This window comes from Bubalus kerabau, chromosome 22 (genome assembly GCF_029407905.1).
Source record: "Bubalus kerabau isolate K-KA32 ecotype Philippines breed swamp buffalo chromosome 22, PCC_UOA_SB_1v2, whole genome shotgun sequence".
Taxonomy (NCBI): domain Eukaryota; kingdom Metazoa; phylum Chordata; class Mammalia; order Artiodactyla; family Bovidae; genus Bubalus; species Bubalus kerabau.
The window spans coordinates 53,914,509-53,932,531 of NC_073645.1; the positions used below are offsets into that span (position 1 = coordinate 53,914,509).

The 18,023-nt window shown below is 54.3% G+C and overlaps 2 long non-coding RNA genes across 2 annotated transcripts; one reads left to right on the top strand and one right to left on the bottom strand.

Annotated features, from left to right (window-relative positions):
* Positions 1-5,943: 5,943 nt before the first annotated feature.
* LOC129637051 (uncharacterized) lies at positions 5,944-9,321 on the bottom strand. The gene is made up of 2 exons (XR_008707323.1): positions 8,856-9,321; positions 5,944-7,415 (listed from the first exon to the last, which is right to left on the bottom strand). It is a non-coding gene; the product is annotated as an uncharacterized LOC129637051 (long non-coding RNA).
* Positions 9,322-9,416: 95 nt separating this feature from the next.
* On the top strand, positions 9,417-16,626 carry LOC129637052 (uncharacterized). Its single transcript, XR_008707325.1, has 4 exons — positions 9,417-9,597; positions 13,287-13,497; positions 14,679-14,771; positions 16,182-16,626. It is a non-coding gene; the product is annotated as an uncharacterized LOC129637052 (long non-coding RNA).
* Positions 16,627-18,023: the final 1,397 nt, after the last annotated feature.

Consider the following 18,023-nt stretch of genomic DNA (forward strand, 5'->3'; position numbering starts at 1 on the left):
CCATAGAAAGAGAAATAGAAATAAAAATACACAGAGACCCATTCTTCTGCATCCAGTTGACAAAACCCAAAGGTTAGATGGCACACCCTTTTATGTGTGAAGTGGGGGCACAGGCATCTCACATGTGGTCAGTGGGGGTGCTGCATGCTGCAAACCCCTAGGAAGGGGAATTTACCAATACCTAACAAAGTCACTTCTGCACATATCTTGACCTAGCAACCCCACTTTTAGGACTACATTCTGAACCCACATTGCAGTACTTCAAAAGATTTACACAAAAGGCAGTTTATTCAGTGAAATTTTTAATAACTACTGAGAACAACTCAAATGTCCCAATTACCAAATGACCTGAGTAGTTTCAAGAACTGAAATTTTTTGGCTTGAGAAAAAGTAGATTTAGAAGCATTGAAGTTAAAAACCCATAGTCCTGAATTTGAATTAGAAGTATTGTTGTAAGCTATAATGTATATACCATATTTACTAAACCTACAATTTATTGAAAGCCCAGATTAGTCTTTTGAGATCAAGGAAGCTATTGAGGAATACCAAACTTGGGCTCAGGAGGCACCCCAGAAACGTGCTGCTGGTCGAGGGCAAGACAGCTGGTGTGGACTGAGAACAAGAACTACAACCGGAAGAAACACATCAAATACACTTACATCCGTGAGTTCTTAATGTTTAAAGACAAAACACACGTCCACTGCAGAGACCCTGCTCCAGGGGCTGCAGCTGAGGACTCAAGGCTTCCTCCCCCGGCTCCTTCCCCGAGGAGCAGGCCCAGTGCCTGCCTAAGTGGGGGTGAGGCCGCCTGAGTGCAGGGCACCCTCCTGCCCAGCCCCCTCTTGGCGGGCACGCTCCACCTTGGCACCACTGAGGGTGCTGGGCCGCTGATCACTTCCTCAGCTGTGGGGCAGTGGTTCTCGCCAGGAGAGATGGCGGAGAGGACCCCAGGCCGGCGCCCCGCCACCAAGCTCCTGGAGCAGGGGTGTCACGGAAACATCTGCCGTTGTCCTCCCCGCCGGCTCCAGAGTCACAGCTCGGACTGTGGGGAGTGAGCAAGTTAGTGCAACAGATTGCTCCTAATCTCTTCCCAGAGGACTGACTCTGTTTGCAACAGACTGTGGAGAAGTTCAAGCCCAAGTTCTCAAGTTTCATGAGGCAGTGGTGGACACTCAGGAGGAAAGTCAAGATAAGGCTAAGCTGGAGGCTGGTTCACAGGAGGGAACCAGGGAATAAGAAAGCCAGGGGAGCCCTCATGGGGTGGGAACATGAAACAGCAACGCAGAAAAGTTTGTGTCAGATGTCACATATTAATGCATATATATGGAATCCAGAAAAACGGCACAGATGAACCTATTTCCAGAGCTGAAATAGACACAGACATAGGGAACAGGCTTATGGGAATGGGGGAAGGAAAGGGCAAGATGACTTGAGAAAGTAGCATTGACTTATATGCACTGTGACGTGTAAAAGCTAGCGGGAAGCTGCTGTATAGCACAGAGAGCTCAGTCTGCTCTGCGATGACCGAGAGGGGTGGGATGGGGTTGGGGTAGGGAGGCTCAAGAGGGAGAGGGTATGTGTGTACTTACAGCTGATCCACTGTTGTTGTACAGCAGAAACTAACAGCATTACAAAGCAATTATACTCCAGTTTAAAAACAAAGATCGTGTCAGACAGGCTGGAACGGGATTGGATAAGTTGTAGAGGAATTTATGCCCAGGGGGTTGTTGAAATCAGTAGAGCAATCAGCTGGCAATTCAGTTCAGTTCAGTCGCTCAGTCGTGTCCAACTCTTTGCGATCCCATGGGCTGCCGCACGCCAGACTTCCCTGTTCATCACCAACTCCCGGAGCTTGCTCAAACTCAAGTCCATAGTGTTGGTGATACAATCCGACAACCTCATGCTCTGTTGTCCCCTTTCATCCTGCCTTCTATCTTTCCTAGCATCAGGGTCTTTTTCTATGACTTAGTTCTTCACATTAGGTGGCCAAAGAATTGGAGTTTCAGCTTCAGCATCAGTCCTTCCAATGAATATTCAGGACTGATTTTGTTTACCATTGACTGGTTTGATCTCCTTGCAGTCCAATGGACTCAAGTCTTCTCCAACACCACAGTTCAAAACCATCAGTTCCTCGGCGTTCAGCCTTCTTTATGGTCCGACTCTCACATCCATATGTAACGACTGGAAAAACCATAGCTTTGACTAGACGGACCTTTGTCGGCAAAGTGATGTCTGTGCTTTTTAACATGCTGTCTAGGTTTTCATAGCTTTTCTTCCAAGGAGCAAGTATCTTTTAATTTCATGGCTGCAGTCACCATCTGCAGTGATTTTGGAGCCCAAGAAAATAAAGTCTGACACTGTTTGCATTGTTTACCCATCTATTTGCCATGAAGTGATGGGACCAGATGCCATGATCTTCGTTTTTTGAATGTTGAGTGTTAAGCCAGCTTTTTCACTCTACTCTTTCACATTCATCAAGACATTCTTTAGTTCCTCTTTGCTTTCTGCCATAAGGGTGATGTCATCTGCATATCTGAGGTTATTGATATTTCTCCCGGTGATCTTGATTCCAGCGTGTGCTTCATCCAGCCCGGCATTTCGCATAATGTACTCTGCATATAAGTTAAATAAGCAAGGTGACAATATACATCCTTGATGTACTCTTCTCCCAGTTTGGAACCAGTCTGTTGTTTCATGTCTGGTTCTAACTGTTGCTTCTTGACCTGCATACAGATTTCTCAGGAGGCAGGTCAGGTGGTCTGGTATTCCCATCTCTTGAAGAATTTTCCACAGTTTGTTGTGATCTGCACAGTCAAAAGCTTTGGCATAGTCAATAAAGCGAAGTAGATGTTTTCCCAACAAAGAATGGGAAAGACTAGAGATCTCTTCAAGAAAATTAGAGATACCAAGGGAACATTTCATGCAAAGATGGGCACAATAAAGGACAGAAATGGTATGGACCTAACAGAAGCAGAAGATATTAAGAAAAGGTGGCAAGAATACACAGAACTATACAAAAAAGATCTTTATGACACAGATAATTACAATGGTGTGATCACTCACCTAGAGCCAGACATCCTGGAGTGTGAGGTCAAGTGAACCTTAGGAAGCCTCACTATGAACAAAGCTAGTGGCGGTGATGGAATTCCAGCTGAGCTATTTCAAACCCTAAAAGACAATGCTGTGAAAGTGCAGCACTCAATATGCCAACAAATTTGGAAAACTCAGCAGTGGCCACAGGACTGGAAAAAGTCAGTGTTCATTCCAATCCCAAAGAAAGGCAATGCCAAAGAATGCTCAAACTACCGCACAATTGCACTCATCTCACACACTAGCAAAGTAATGCTCAAAATTCTCCAAGCCAGGCTTCAGCAATACGTGAACCGTGAACTTCCAGATGTTGGTTTTAGAAAAGACAGAGGAACCAGAGATCAAATCGCCAACAACTAGAGTTCCAGAAAAGCATCTACTTCAGCAATTAGTGGCGTTTGACAGCGGGGTGTGGCCCAGGGCGGTGTTGCCCTCAGCACAGCGCGCACCACTGGCAGGGGTGGGGGCGGCACACAGTCTTCACTGAAATAATCCAACCAGTCACCAGAAAAACAAATAATGAGGCCCAGGTGATTAACCTCAGATATGCAGATGACACCACCCTTATGGCAGAAAGTGAAGAGGAACTCAAAAGCCTCTTGATGAAAGTGAAAGAGGAGAGTGAAAAAGTTGGCTTAAAGCTCAACATTCAGAAAACGAAGATCATGGCATCCGGTCCCATCACTTCATGGGAAATAGATGGGGAAACAGTGGAAACAGTGTCAGACTTTATTTGGGGGGCTCCAAAATCACTGCAGATGGTGATTGCAGCCATGAAATTAAAAGACGCTTACTCCTTGGAAGGAAAGTTATGACCAACCTAGATAGCATATTCAAAAGCAAAGATATTACAACAAAGGTCCGTCTAGTCAAGGCTATGGTTTTTCCTGTGGTCATGTATGGATGTGAGAGTTGGACTGTGAAGAAAGCTGAGTGCTGAAGAATTGATGCTTTTGAGCTGTGGTATTGGAGAAGACTCTTGCAAGTCCCTTGGACTGCGAGGAGATCCAACCAGTCCATCCTAAAGGAGACCAGTCCTGGGTGTTCATTGGAAGGACTGATGCTGAGGCTGAAACTCCAATACTTTGGCCACCTCGTGCTAAGAGTTGACTCATTGGAAAAGACCCTGATGTTGGGAGGGATTGGGGGCAGGAGGAGAAGGGGATGACAGAGGATGAGATGGCTGGATGGCATCACCGACTCGATGCACCTGAGTTTGGGTGAACTCTGGGAGTTGGTAATGGACAGAGAGGCCTGGCGTGCTGCAATTCATGGGGTCGCAAAGAGTCAGACACGACTGAGCAACTGAACTGAACTGAACTGAACTGATACCACTCTAATGACAGAAAGTGAAGAGGAGCTAAAGAGCATCTTGATGAGGGTGAAATAGGAGAGTGAAAAGGTTGGCTTAAAATTCAACATTCAAAAAACTAAGATCATGGCATCCGGTCCCATCACTTCATGGCAAATACAAGGGGAAACAGTGGAAACAGTGACAGATTTTATCCTCCTGGGCTCCAAAATCACTGTTGACAGGCACTGCAGCCGTGAAATTAAAAGATGCCTTATCTTTGGAGGAAAAGCTATGACAAACCTAACCAGCATATTAAAAAGCAGAGACATCACTTTACTGACAAAGATCTGTATAGTCAAAGCTATAGTTTTTCCAGGAGTCATGTATGCATGTGAGAGTTGGACCATAAATGAGGCTGAGTGCCAAAGAATTGATACACTGAAATTGTGGTGTTGGAGAAGACTCTTGAGAGTCCCTTGGACAGCAAGGAGTTCAAACTAGTCAATCCGAAAGGAAATCAACCCTGAATATTCATTGGAAGGACTGATACTGAAACTGAAACTCCAACACTTTGGCCACCTGATGCGAAGAGCCAACTGATTGGAAAAGACCCTGATGCTGGGAGGGATTGAGGGTAAGAGGAGAAGGAAACATGGAGGACGAGATGGTTGGACGGCATCGCTACCTCAGTGGACATGAGTCTGAGGAACCTCCGAGAGTTGGTGATCAACAGGGAAGCCTGTGTGCTGAAGTTCATGGGGTCGCAAAGATTTGGGCACAACTTAGTGACTGAGGAACAAACACCATGAAAGCTATAGAACACTGTTCAGATAAAGAGTTAAATAATTAGAAAAACGTCTCATGCATGATTAACTTAACATTATTAAAATGGCAATATTCCCTAAAACAGTCCCTAATTTATAGATTCAAGGCACTATCAGAAACCTAGTGGACTTCTTTGTAGAAATTGACAATCCGATTCTACAATTCATATGGAATTGCAAGGACCCCAGAATAGGTCATTCTTGTTCTTGAAAGGAGAGCAAAATAGGAAGGTTTCAAAACTTACTACCAAAAAAAAACCAACAAAACAACTTACTACAAAGCAACAGTAATGCAGACTCTGGTACTGACAGAGGATAAATATACAGATCAATGGGACAGAACTAAAGGTCCAGAAATAAACCCACACACCTACGGTCAAGCGATAGTTGAGGGCATCAAAGACAATGGGGACAGAGCAGTCTTTTCAACAAATGGTGCTGGGATAGTTGGATAACCACATGCAAAATCATCAAGTTGGATACTTACCTTACAGAATATTTAAAAATGGATCAAACGTCTAAATGTAAGAAATATAACTATAAAACACTTAGGTAAAAACCAGAGTGAATCTTCTTGATTGTGGATTTGGCAAAAGATTCTTAAGTATGACATCACAAGCAGAAGCAAGGACTTCCCTGGCGATCCAGTGGTAAAGACTCCTTGCTCCCAGTACAGGGTGCCCCGGGCTGGTCCTGCAGCTCAGAGCTTGCATGCCACAACTAGAGATCCCACAGGCTGCAACCACAGACCCTGCAACTAAAACCCGGCCCAGCCAAATCAATTTTTTTTTAAGTGCAAGCAACAAAATTAAAAATAGCTACAATGGATTTAATCAAATTAAAATATTTTGTACTTCAAAGGACACTGTCAAGAAAGTGGAGAGACAACCCACATAATGGAAAAAAATATTTGCAAATTCTGTGTCTGATGAGGATTTACTATCCTGAGCATATAAAGAATGCTTACAAACACTCAACACAAAAGAAAACCCAACTGAAAACTAGGCAAGGGACTTAAGCAGATGTTTTTCTAAAGAAAATATATAAATGGCAAATGAGCACATGAGAAGATGGTGTCACTAGTAAACACAGATTAAAGCCTGAGGCTTCACATTCACTCGGCTGGCTGCAATCGAAATGTCAGATAGAAACAAGTATTGGACATGATAGGGAGAAACTGGACTTTCCGCTGTAATTTACCATGTTAACAAATTCAAGGGGGAAGCAACTGATCACCCAAATATATGCCGAAAAAGCATTTAACAAAGTGCAACCTTCACTGATATTAAAACATCCTATCAACTAGCTGGAAACGTAGGGCACCTGAAAAACCCCTGCACACATCATGCTTACGGTGAAATGTTAAAAGTATTTGCTTTAAAAAGCAAGAGTAAGACAAAGATGCCCTTCTGGAAACTTCTGTCCACACTCACACTGCAGGCTCTAGCCAGCCCGTAAGGCAGGAGAAGAGTGAGTGATGTATATCGCTGTGTTTCATTTCAGCTCCATTTAACGGAAATTAATCCTGCCTCCTTCAGGTCCTGGGCACTGCCCCCAGGCCTCTGGATGTAGCATTCACCACCCCACACTGTGGGCACAGGGGCTCACTGAGGGTAGGCATGAGTACGCGGTTCCTCATTCTACAAATTTTCAAAGTCAACCTGGAAAAACAGTGACATCATTCCTTGAATGTTTAAAGGAATAATGCAACTGTTTGGTGTGTTTTTTAAAAACACATGCTTCATACATGCTGAGACATTGCCTGTCCACGTTTTACTGCCTCTGAAATTCTGCATCTTATCATCACGGGCCACGCTGGTTAATTTGTTGTATGGTTATTTCTCCTAACGGTCTAATTGATGAAAATGCACAACATACAGAATATCAGAAATAGCAAAGTTGTGTATTTAGTTACTGAGACAACACTTGTTTAAAAGTCAAATGAGAGCTCCAGAGCTCTGGGCCATCTGGGGAGCATTACGCACTGTCACGCCAGGGACACACGTGTGGTGCGGTCACTCAGAACCACTGCTGAGGGCGTGCGCAGCGCTGGCTGGGAGGCCAGAAGAGAACCTGCCTTTGCCCGCTGCTGGCTGCATCCAGAAGCGCGTGGTCTCAGGTGATGCAGAAATGGCCTCATTCTTTACAAGGTGATCATTTTAGCTTTCCAGCCTATCGGGATGAAGTATCACCTCGGTAGTGTTTTCCTGTAATGAAATGTTTCATGTTCACAAAAGCAAATGTAAAATCGCCTGCATATTCTGGCAAGGACAGTAGAGCCCACAGCCCCCCAGCCCAGCTCAGGAAGTGCCCAGTGTCGGAGGAGTCCCTCGAGGAGGTCTCTGTCCTTCTGGAAACTGCTGTCTGTGATCATTCAAGATCCACGGTCAGATGGTTCAGTCCCTCCCCCGGAAGTCCTGAAGCAAGACTAAGCCAGCCGCACCCTCTGAGGGGTCCACAGGCAGAGTGCCTGCGACCTGGGGTCCATGCCTGGAGTGGGCTCGGGGCGTCCCCCCAGACACAGAGTAGGCCAGGCTGGTGCAGGGGCCAGCAGGGGCCCTGGAGCTGACTGGGTGCCAGGAGGGACCCTGGGGCCCAGCCTGACCCCACCCAGGCAGCAGAGGTGACGCTGACGTGGGAGCCTGAGACTCGGGCTTCGTGAGCGAGTCACGACCTGGGGTCCTCCACAGTCCCACCTTCCGCGCTCTGCACGTCCAAGGATCGCCCGGAGTCCACACCTTTGCACAACTCTGCCACCCTCTGTCTCTGGATCAGGGGCCTCTGTACCTCCGGAGGCACAGTCTGCCCTGCACTGCCGTCCTGCCCCTCTGTCCAGGGGGTGCCCACGGGAGGCCTGCTGTCTGCAAACCCGATAACAGGGCACCGGCAGGTAGTGAGGGGGCAGGGCGCCGGAGCTCGGCAGGGTCATGATGAGTGAATCCTCCCATGCTGGCTCCAGTGGGCTCCTGGTCGCTCAAGGCCTTGGAGACACAGTGGCCGAGGAGATGGCCACAGTGCCCCTGGGCTCCGACACCTGGCCCAGAGCGTTCAGGGGCCCAAGGAGAAGTCCATGGGCGAACTGCCCTCTCCCATCCTGGGCAGGACCCTATTCTAGAACCAAGGAACAGTCTTGGTAAGTCTGCTTCAGCCTTGCCCAGCAAGAGCACCTAGCTGGTGGGCTCTGGGCCCCACGGAGCCTCAGTCACCCTCCGGTAGTCTGGGTGCCAAACCCTGAGTCAGACAAAAGACGCCGACCACCTCTGTGGGGACCTGAGCGATGAGGCTCCCTAGGGGGGTCTTGGTAAGAACCGGATATGGAGACGGAGCAAACCAATGCGGCCGGCTCCCCCAAGCCCGGGCTGCCCAGTGCTCTGTGGTGCGGAGAAAAGGATGAAGTATTGACCAGCCTTGGAAAGCAGCAGGTTCGCTTCTGTGAGGGCCTGAGCGGATAGAACCTGCTCCGTGGCTGCTCTCAGGCCCCCTGGCCCCTCCGCCAAGCTCCCTTGCTGCAGGGACCCTGTCCACCTTCTCCACCGCATTTCCAGACCACCCCTTGAAAGTCGTGACTGGAGTTGGGTTCCGAGTTTAAACAGCTCGGGTTCAGGACTCGCTCGTCCACATCAGAGGAGAGATGGGCGGCAACTGACCTCCTCCTCCCATCACCACGCCTTCATCTCCAGCAGCAGTGCTTCAAGAACTCGGTTAGCTTCTCTCTCAAGTCCTGACTTTGCATTTTCCAGGAAACCCAGGGAGAATGAAGCTAAAAGCAGAAGTTAATGCCTCGCCGTCCTCGCTTCCTGCTGCCTGTCCAATAGAACTCCATCTCCTTCCTCTTCTCCAGGCGGCAGGACCCCAACTCTGCGGTCCTCAGCGGGGGAAGGGCCGGGAATTCCTTCCCCTGTGGGCCCCCGCAGCCCAGGCGGTCTGCAGCCCGGGTCCCCTCTCCAGCTCCGAGGGTCAGCTGGTCTTCTCACCTGGCGCCTGAGCTCCAGATTCCTAAACTAACTCAGCACGTTGTCCAAAGGCAGTGGGAGGCTAAGGATCAGGTCTCCGGCCACCAGCCAGGCCGTGCAGTGGTTGGGAAGTTCCTGACCGCGGGCCTCGCCGGCCCTGCTGGGATGCGCCTGACCCCGCCCACCGCCGGCCCCCTCCGGCTCCGTCCTCGCGGAAGCCAAGCGGCCCCGCCAGGCCCGCGCTCCGCCAATGCCGAGGCTCCGAGGCAGGCGGCCGAAGCGTGGGCGCCCTGCGCATGACACACGTTCCCGTAGACAGCACCTAGCCTCTGGTGCAGTAGAGAAACTAAATGAGCGTGGGGAAAATGCCCTAAAATACGCGTGGACGTTTCCAAGCGGCCACGACGCTGAGAAAGTTCGTTTGTGAAAGCAACAGGTAAGTTTCTCTTTGGCAAGCCCGGCGCCAAACTATCTCTGTCTTGTCTTTGCTCGGAATCGGCTTCCGGCCGCCGAAGCCAGAAACAACCTACTAGGTTCCCAGGGCCCGCGGCTGCTGGAGACGGGGCCTCAAAATGCTTTACTGGCTGTTTTGTACACAAGGAGAAGCCCTACTTCGGTCCATTTCGACACGATAAAACTATGTTCACTGCTTTTCAGGAAAATTTGTACAAACATGACTTTGTAAAAAGCTTTCAAATATCCGTAAGATACCCAGAGATAGGTCTGTGCATCTGTTACAACACTATTAACAACAAAACACAAAAACCTTAAAAATGAGTCAAGAAGAGGACCCCAGACGCCCGCTGCGCAACCAGCGGGATCCCAGCTCCTTCCCGGGGACCGAGGTCCACCGGCCCCGCCCCGCCCCGCCCCGCCCTTCCTGCCCAGCAGACCCGCAGCCCCAGGGTCTCCCGGCTCTAGGGCAGGTAATACAGGCCGTAGGCGGCCACGGGCGCGGCGAGGAGTCCGGGCACCTGCGGTGGGGCGGCGGCGGACCCGTGAAGGCGGGCGCCCAGCGGGAAGGGAGGGGAGGACGGGGGCAGCAGCGGCCTGGCCGTCAACTTCAGCTTCTCCAGCTCGGCCTCCTGCAGTCTCTTGGCCTTGGCCCGGAGGTTCTGAAACCAGATCTTGACCTGCGTCTCGGAGAGACTCAGGCTGCTGGAGAATGCGGCGCGCTCGGCGACGGACAGGTGCTGCTGCTGACCGAACCTACGCTCCAGCGCCAGCAGCTGCGCGGCGGTGAAGGGCGTCCGCGGCTTGCGGTTGCTCTTCTGTTTCCCGAGGGCGCAGGCTGGAGGGCTGGGGACGCCTGGGGGGAAAGAGCACAAAGCGGGCGCTCTGACGCACTCCGGGATCGCCGCCACGGCCGATTCTGGATGTGAGTCCTGCCTCTATGACCGCGGGCCTCACGTGAGACGGGACCCCCGAAGCCTGCGGGGTAATAGAAGCAAAGGCACGGGAGGGGGAGGGGGGCGGCGCGCGGAGAGGGACAAAGTGGACTGGGGCTCTGCTCCCCAAGGAGGAGGGGAACTCGGCCCGCTTGGAAAAGCGAGAAACCTGGGCACGAAACCGCAGCAAGACCTGAGCGGTGAGCGAGGAGGGGAAGCAGAGGTCCACCTTGGCGGGGACTGTAGGGTGCACGGCCAGAGACACTCCGAGACGAGAGGCCCTGGGTCTGGGGTTGCGGGCCCCGCCCCCGGGTAGAGCAGGGTAGACCTGTTTGGAGGGGGCAGGTGGGTCAGGGCTCGCGCGCCGGAGGGCTTGGGCGGGCTCTCGTGCGCTGGTTTTTTTCTTTGCACTCAGGCCGGCGCGTTAGTGGATGGCTGTTTACGAAGTTACAAACGACAGCGCCTTTCCCGCCCTGGTCCTCCGAGCCAGGGCCAAGCGGGGTCCTCTCGCAGCCCCGGACCGCGCAACAGGGCACTTACGTGGGGCGGTCGAGGGGGCGGCCGGCGGGAACCAGGCCCGGGGTTCCGCGGCGCCCCGCGGCCTCTCCTTCTGGGGTTGCACGGGCTCCGAGCCCAGCCAGCGCTCGGCTTCCAGCAACGACTCGACGCCGAAGGGCAGCGGGCCGAACCTCGCACGGTCCCCGTCCCACGTCCTGAGCCCAGCGGGGTTCATGCCGAGCAAAGCCGGGGCCATGCGCTGACGGGCGGGCGCTGGGCTAGCGGAGCCCGGCGGGCGCAACGTGAGGGTAGCACGCAGCGAGACTGCCGGGGACTCGGTGGCGCCCCCTCCCCCGGCGCCCTTTTTATAAAAAGCGGCGCCCCTTTCATACCCAGCTGTCCAATCGCCGCAGTGGCTGCCGCGTGGGTTCAGACGCCCATTGGTTTCGCTGATCCGGGAGGAGGGGACGGGCAAGGAGGGGCGGGGCCGCCGGCCGAGCCCCGGACTGGGAGCCCTGTGCGTCCCAGCCCCGGCCAGCCTGGCGCACCCCGTCGGTTTCCTAGAACCCGCTGTGGCCGGGCTGGGATGCGGCTGGGACACCGGGGAGCATGAGGCGCTGGCCCCAGCCTCCTCGCGTAGAGGAGCCCGCAGTGGGCGCAACGGGGTTGAGCTTCGGTCCGGGCGCCTCCCGCAGTGTCCTCGCCCGCCGGCGGCTCGTCCCGCTGCGCCACAGCCCGGAGCCGGAGCCATCGGCTCGTGCCTGCCGTGGTCCAGGCGCTGTCTCCAAACCCTGGGGGCCACTTTTGGCCGACCTTGCACCTGGACTGGAGACTCTGCTTCCGTCGCTTGGAAGTCGGGCCACGGCGCCCTGAGCCTGGGTGGCTTTCCAGGCGCCCGTAGCTGGCGGGCGCTCTCCCTGGCGTCCCACAGCTTGGCCCCGGGAGCGGCCGGCGGGGCGCGGCGAAGGTCCCAGGGCAGGCCCCGGGGCCGCGGGGGAGGCCGAGGCTCCCACGTCTCAAGCGCCTACGACACGGGGCCTGGGACACAAGAAGGGGCCTCGGGCCGTCGGTCCCGAGGTCGGTCACTGGGTGTCAGCCTCTCCCGCTCCGCACTTGCTGGGCCGAATCCTCGGGAAACCCGGGCCCTGGGACCTGGGAAAAGCCCTGCGACGCCAGTTCGGACAGACCCCGGCCGGACCGCCGAGCTGCTTCCGAGACGCCGCGACCAGGTGGAGAGGGATCCCGGACCGGGTTCGAAGAAGGAGCGAAGGTGCGACAGAGATTAGCACGTATCGAAACTGAACGGATCTTTGGTTTGGAAACCTTCTTGAGTGCTGCAAACGAGGCACCGCTCTGCAGTCTCTCCGCCAAGGGAAGAAACCCCGCACGCATTTTAGAATAAATCAGGAGATTGGTTTGCCAGTAACGATTTCATGTCAGAGTAATATCCCTGAACGCAGAAGCAGCAAAGAAAATCGACTAAATGTTAATTTTTGAAAAAGCAAAGTTGTTTAATGAAAACTAGTTTTGGATGATGCTTTGTCCAGTTAAGCTAGAGAAATTCACTCAGGAAGTTTCTCACCATGCAAATTTAGAAGCAAGACTGAAAGGGGCCCTCAGAGCCCTCCTGCCAGGCCTGTGTCTGAGGCTAGACCAGCTCTTTCTGCATTCCGAGATAAATCGCCCTTTTCTAATGTAATAAAGATGTTCTGAGTTGATTGAAGATAATTGCATCATTAAAGCACTTTCTTTGAAGGCCTCTCTCCTGATAGTTTATCTTTAGCAGGCCACTCACTGGAGCCTTTGAAAAAGAACTTTAATGAGGATAACAGCCAGCTGCCTGGGCCTGCCCCATGTCCTCTCAGGATGGCCCAGAGGTGGCGTCTGGGTGGATGACGTGGGGCCTGGGCTGTGTCTAGGTGGTCTGAGGTGGGATGGGACTGTGGGGCCAGGGACCGGTGCCGACCTTCAGGAGGTCTCCCAGGAGGCATCTGGACTGGTGTGTCTCCCTCCCAGCAAGGCGAGCCAGTGCTGACCAGGCTCCTGCCTGGCCTGGCTCCAGAGGGGGTTAGAGGATGGACGAGATCCCCTGGGCGTGGACGTCAAAGCCCAGACCGCAGCACTGAGCTCGAACAGGCTCCGGCACAGTGGCCTCTCCAGCCCCACTGGGCCCTGGGATGGGAGGTGGCTGGGGTGGCGGGCGTGAGAAGGACAGGACCCCATTTCTGTCAACATGCAGGCTTTGGGCACAGAAGCCTGGACCTAGCTGTAGGAGCCTGGGCACTGTCTCTGGTCACCAGAAGAGATGAAGATGCCTGAAGGCACCTGGCTTCCAGGAGCAGACCAGCCAGGCCTGTTGTGTGGACAGGAGACCAGACCCAGCCCCGGCAGTGGCCCCTCTTGAGGCTGGTAGGTGCTGAAGCCAGTGCCAACTCCCCACCCCATCTCAGGTGAGCCCCTGAAATGATAGCAAAGCCTCAAAGACCGGCCCGCTGAGTCCACACTGGGGCGGACACCGACCCCAGTCTGAGTGGCGTTGTTCCTGCGGTTTGCTCTGAGCCCTGAAGGGCCAGGAAGTCAGCAAAGGCCGGACACCTGTTCTTCCTGTGTCCTGGTGCCTCCTTTTGGTGCTGACTTCACGGGGATGAGCACATCCTGACCTTCCAGAAACGAGAGACGAGTCCCGGCATGGGGGACGGGTGCCAAGAGGCCTCCTGTCGGGGCGGTCAGCGTAGGGAGGTGAGTTCTGAGAACGGATTTCATTTTGTAGGACTCATCCAGCAGGGTTTGGAACTGCGCGGGACTCAAACAGGAACAGAAATGCTCCCCCGGTCTTAAAACCTGGTGGAGGGGAGGGTCTGCTGAAGTGAGAGAAAGTCAAGTCACGCTCACAGCAGCGGTGCTGAGGGAGGGAAGCTGGCACCACATGACTGAGGACACTGACCGTCCCCTTTTGGACATGGATGGAGGCAGCCGGCATGGTCTCCATGGTGGTTTACAGGCAGGGCACCTTTGCTGGCCAGTGGCCTACAGACAGCTGACTCCTGGTCTTGCTCCAGGGCAGCACCGCCCGTCCTCTAGGCCCCTTCTATAGGCCGTGCCTTCCAGACAGTGCACTCTGCAGGGAGCATCGTGCGGCCCCACCGCTTCATGCCTCACCCTCTGTCATCTCTCTCAGCCGAGGCCCCCGACAGCCTCCCTTTCATCCCGAAAGGCCGGGGCCACTCTCCTTCTCAAAGGCATCTGTGTTGGAGCCTTTGACTTTTTCCTTCTTGACTTATTGGAAAATTGCTCCAAACACAAGTGGTACTTTCCATGACTCCGGCCAGAAGAGGGTTAGATGACACGAGCTCCAGCAGCTGGTGGGAATGATGAGGGAGAGGCCGCCGGACAGGAGGTCCATCTCCCCCGGTGGATGCATGGGCGTCGCTCAGGAGAGGACCTGCTCCAGGTCGGATGAGGCCCACGAGATGGGGAAGGCTCAGGCGAGGGTGGGGGCTGAGGAGAGACGGCCCCGGGACTCACCCTGAGACCCCCATCACTTCAAGGTGTCTCCCCACGTCTTTCCTTTTCTCCTGTTCCCATCTAGCTTCTCTGCCAATTCACCTTCATGCTTACTCTTTACATGCAGGGCTTTGAAACTCGGCCACACCTCCTGACAAGAGAAACCAGAGGAAGAGCCCATTTTTATCGAGTGACCCTCTGTCCAGAGCAACAGGTGCAGGTAATTTTGTCCGGTACAGAACGACCTCTCCGCACCCTCATGTCTGCTACCTAACCCCCGGGACCCAGCAGTATGTCACGGTATGTGGCAAAGCTGGGATTGACACTGTTCATCAGCTGCTTTGGGATAGCTAGAGTACCCTGGAGCATCCAGGTAGACCCAATCTAATTGTGAGGGTCCTCAAGAGGCCAGAGGGGGCAGCGTGGGACAGACTGAGCCTGTCACAGCTGGCTTTGGCCGTGGCCTCTAGAGGACCCAGAGCCTCCACCAGGACCAGCCCAGGCTGCGCACACCTGATTTAACCCAGGGAGACCCACTTGGACTTCTGGCCCCAGGTCTGTGCAGGGGTGTATATGCGCTGTCTGCAGTCGAGAGACGGTCCTTGACAGTGCATCTGTCCAGAGGCAGTAGGGCGCTGGCGTCCCCTACGTGGCACTTCTTATCATCCCCGCTTCCGTGGGAGAGGAAACAGGCTCTGAGGGAGGCAACTGGGCAGGGGTCCGGCCGCATGGGCCCAGCCCTGAGTCGCTCTCAAGTCTCTGCTCCTTCCTCTGTGTGCTGCCTGGGGTGGAGGGCTGGCACTGTCTCCATGGGTCAGAGGACCCAGGAGCCAGGCTCCTTGGCACCTGGGGCCTTGCTGAGGCGCCAGCTCTTGCAGAGTCCAGGCCGTGGGCATCCCGAGCTGCCTCCCTTGCTCTGCCTGTCCAGCCCCATTGCCAAGCCCTCAGGTGGGAAGCGCTCAAGTGCCCTCTGCTGGCAGAGCTGGGAGTCAGACTGTCTGTGCCCGGTGGAGGTGGGGCTCTGTCTCCTGGGGGAGCTGGCTGTGGGCGTCTAACTGCAGAGACCGGGTGAGCTGGAGGTCTCGGCGGACACAGGAGAGCAGTGGGCCAGGGAAGTCCTTGCCTGCAGCAACGGAGGCCTTAGGGAAGGGCTCGCGGCACAGCCCAGGTGTGGGCCCGAGCATAGGATGGGTGGGAGAGTCCACCAAGCTCCGCGGAGAGGATGCTGTTTTGGAATTACTGAATTGTAAATATATATATATATATTATTTTTGAGAGTGAACAACTTTGGAGATGCTTGAAAAAAGGCAAGGGCGTGGTGGGAAAACAACACCATTCAGGAGAAGATGGGGATGAGTGTAGGATGGTTCTGGAAATAGGAGCCAAGCTGCCACCCCAGGCTTGATGCCCCTCAGCCCCAAGGCCCCGGGGGGACAGTGATTAGAACCAGGGCCTCTGGCCAGTGCTCCAGGGCCATCTGGGCAGGACAGTGACCCAGGGGTGAACTAAGAAGGCCACAAGAGTCCCCTGGCACCAGCCCTTTGGGCAGCAAAGGCTTATCAGCACCCCTGATCTCTAACAACCAGCTCTCAGATTCATTATCTTTATCGTCTCCTGCTTTCTATCTCAGGACTTTCCTGGTGGCTCAGACGGTAAAGCGTCTCGCTTACAAGGCGGGAGACCTGGGTTCAATCCCTGGGTCAGGAAGATCCTCTGGAGAAGGCGATGGCAACCCACACCAGTACTCTTGCTTGGAAAATCCCATGGATGGAGGAGCGTGGCGGGCTACAGTCCATGGGGTTGCAAAGGCTTTCTACTTCATTGATCTTTTTGTTTCTGTTACTTAGTTTATGTTTCGGTTGCTCTACTTTTTCCAGTTTCTTAGTGTGGAAACTGTCATGGATTTTTAAACCTTTCTTCTTTTTTGATATAGCCGCCAGCGCTATGGATTTTCCTGTAAGTACTGCTTTGGTGCATCCTACAATTTTGACGTTTTCATTCTTAGTTCAAAATATTAATTCTCTTTTGATTTCGTCTTTGACCCAAGGTCACTCAGAAGTATGTTACTGAGTTTCCAAGTATTTGAGTTTTTTTCAGGGACGTTTCTGTATCTGTTTTCATTTTACACTTTGACATTTGTCCTTGGCCTTGACTGGGGAGGAGGGAAGGGGAAGCTGGGATGGAGAAAGATGTTGGGGGCAGAGGCCAGGGCCACAGAGCTCAGAGAAGGGGCCCTCAGACCTGTGAGGACTGAGGGGCCACGGGACTCAAGGACAGGGATCCCAGGGCTCTGAGCGGGTAACTCCACCTCTCCTGGGAGTTAACGGCCCACCCAGAGCCTCGGGGGAGAGACCTCTGAGGGGACGTCATGCACCCAGAACAGAGGAGACCCTGTGTGGCCTGAATGCAGGGAGCCAGGGGAGAGAGCAGCTGGGAGCAGTGAGCAGTTCCGGGACCGGGACCGGGCGTGGTGGGGTCACACGCTCACCGGCAGGAAGTGCCTGGGGCCTGGCTCATCTCCGTACTGCTTGCCAGCCTTCTGCAAGGACTCTGGGAATCCACAAGAGTGTCCCTGTGGCACCTGGGCAGAGGGATGGGGATACCTGGAACCTGGGGTCTAGCCAGGAGCCCCAAGGCAGCCCCTGGCTCCTGGGAGAGGAGGGAGACAGGAGGGAGTCCCCGGCACAGGGCATCACTGCTCTTCTCAGCGCTACAGGAAGGACTGGCTCGGGCCCCCCGCCCCGTACCCCACTGGCCTGGGAGACAGGTGGCCCTGGTTCGGAGAGGGGATGGAGCCCTGTTGGCAGGTGGGCAGCCACCCTGGCCCACCTTAGGCAGTCTTTTGCTCCGTTCCATAGGCTGTCGCACCATGGAAAGGGCTTCTGGCCAGCCGCGGGCACTGTGGACCGAAGTGCTGGTGAGGGGTGCGGGCTTGCAGCATGGGTGGGGGAGGCTGCTGCCCCAGACCTCATCCTGGGAGAGATGGAGGGGTCCTCCTGGGTCTGGCCACTCCCCAGGGAAGTTGGAGAGAGTCCTATTCATCTGGGCCATGTACTTTCCTCCCAAAGACCTTCTCCCCGCCCAGCCCAACTGCCCAGCACACAGCCACCTCTGAATGCCCAGCCAGGTCCTTCACTCCTGGCCTGGCCCCTCCAGCCAGGCAGGGCCCTCCCTAGGGCCGGAGGAGTGTTCAACGGGCCTGATTAATAGGCGGGGCACTTCGGGGACAACGGGCAGCCTGGCTCCAGCCTCCAGACGAGAGGGGGCCTGTGGAACCCTCTAGCTCTGCTCTGTGCAGGGAACATGCTCCGTGCCAGGCTACAGCTGGTTAATCACCTGGAAAACCCAGTCGCGCCCCCTGGCTGTGAAAATCACTTCAGGGACTGCAGGGTCAACTTTCGTTGCTGGGAGAACCCAGAACTGATTTCCTTTGTCTGGGGTGGCCCAGTGTCCGGCCACCCTGCAGCAGAGA